The sequence below is a fragment of the Palaemon carinicauda genome, chromosome 42 (genome assembly GCF_036898095.1).
Source record: "Palaemon carinicauda isolate YSFRI2023 chromosome 42, ASM3689809v2, whole genome shotgun sequence".
Lineage (NCBI taxonomy): Eukaryota > Metazoa > Arthropoda > Malacostraca > Decapoda > Palaemonidae > Palaemon > Palaemon carinicauda.
In genome coordinates this window covers 17,943,781-17,945,829 of record NC_090766.1, presented here as the reverse complement: position 1 = coordinate 17,945,829, position 2,049 = coordinate 17,943,781, and positions in this window count along the sequence as shown.

Genomic DNA, 2,049 nt, shown 5'->3' with positions numbered 1-2,049 from the left:
AGTAAATTGCCCACGTACACACACTTGTCAATATTGCTAAATATCTGACGTTAGTACTTTATGTGTTTATGGCCATTTGTAACTTCCGACTTCATATAAATATATAATTCATAATTTTAGTTACCTCCCTCGCTTTTAGTTATCGTTTGTAGTTTTTTCTGCGAGATATTTTACTCGATACCTTTATTATTCTTTTCCACATACAGCCATTCTGTTCCTTTTAACCAAGCTTGTAAATTAACTTTTCTTTTTTACTTATTTGGAAGGAATAAGTGTATTTCGTGATAAACGTAATATAGTAATTGTACTACTTCAAATATGGGTAAAATGGTGTTGAATCCTCTATCAGAGGATTTACATCTGTTTAGGACCGGAAATATTTTTAAGTACAATATATATTTAGCCTTCTTATCTCTGGTACCCTATTGTAAACTTCCCTGTTAGGCAATATGCTGGACTGGGGTTCGTAACTTGCTGAAGCTTCATAATTTCTAGTAATGTTTGCAACCTCACCATCCTTGTGAGATAAGGGGGGGGGGGTTGTTTGGGGGAACCTATAGGTCAACATGCTGAGTCATCAGCAACCATTACCTGGCCCTCCTTGGTCCAAGCTTGGGTGGAGAGGGATCTTTAGTGCTGATCTTATGTATTCATGTTGAGTCTCTTGGGCACTTTCACTGTCCCTTGCTTCTGCCATTCATGAGCGCCCTTTAAATAAAACGGATAGTCAGTCTCTGGATTAAATTCTTCGTCTGTCTGTTTAGAGACACTGTAGTCCAAATAATCTGAATACAATTTCCACAAATGATTCCAGACTGCCAGTCTAATTCCAGTAGTCCAGTGTCCCAGCCAAACAGCCAAGCGGCGTTTTGGCCCTTTCCATAACCAAATATCCAAAACCCAATCATTTTCCAGCATCCAGCCCAGTGACCCCTCCGGCTGTTTTCTTAAATGTAGTTTTAAACATAATAAACTTTCATCTTCCGGGTCCACAACTCCAGGGTGTTTTCCTCCCGTTAGTATTTTAGCCTCATTATTTTTTCACGTCTCGACCTCTGACATAGCCACAAGGGTGTTTTTTTTTTTTTTTTTTTTTTTTTTTCGGAGATACTCGGGCCACAACATAGCCATCCAAAATAGGCCTCTCGCTTTACTCTGGCGAATCAGAATGATGATGGACAGAATGGATTTGGTGGTTGAGGAGAGCGGTGGTGGGTCGCTTGCAATGGAATTATCTGGGAATCTGATGTTAGGGAAAAGGAATTTTCTCATATATATATATATATATATATATATATATTTATATATATATATATATATGTATATGTATATATATACATATATATGTGTATATATATACATATATGGATAAATATCAACACAACATCGTGTTCAAATAGAAATAAATTTCTACCTATATATATATATATATATATATATATTATATAATGTAAGGAGTTCAGCTATTGATGGTGATTTTGGCATTTACTTTTGCATTGTTTATTTCTTTTAGGAGAAACGGCTCTCTCTCTCTCTCTCTCTCTCTCTCTCTCTCTATATATATATATATATATATATATTATGTTATTTATATTGATAGTTGTGTCCAGATGGCATACCTCACCGTATTTTAAAACCTATTGTCTCTCTGTAGATTCGAACTTTTGTCATGTATCTGGTAGTCAGCTGACTTATGGAGGTCACACTCAAGAATTAGTAGAGCGTGGGCTAACGTCCTTGAAAGCTAGTGAATCAACAGACTGGGACCATTTCTCTATGTAGGGAAAGAGGGTAAAAATAGGAGAATGTTGACTCTCTCTCTCTCTCTCTCTCTCTCTCTCTCTCTCTCTCTCTCTCTCTGCCGCTTCCTCCATAAAGTGACTGATAAAAGAAATGACCAGAGGAATGTAAGATGGGAAATTCACATTGGTTGTGAGCAGTGTTGCCAGTTTTGGGAATTTATCCCTAGATTTGGGGATTTTGGGTGTCTGGTGGGATATTCTGTACAAATTTCTATGAAGAAACAAACACGAGTAAACCTTTATATTG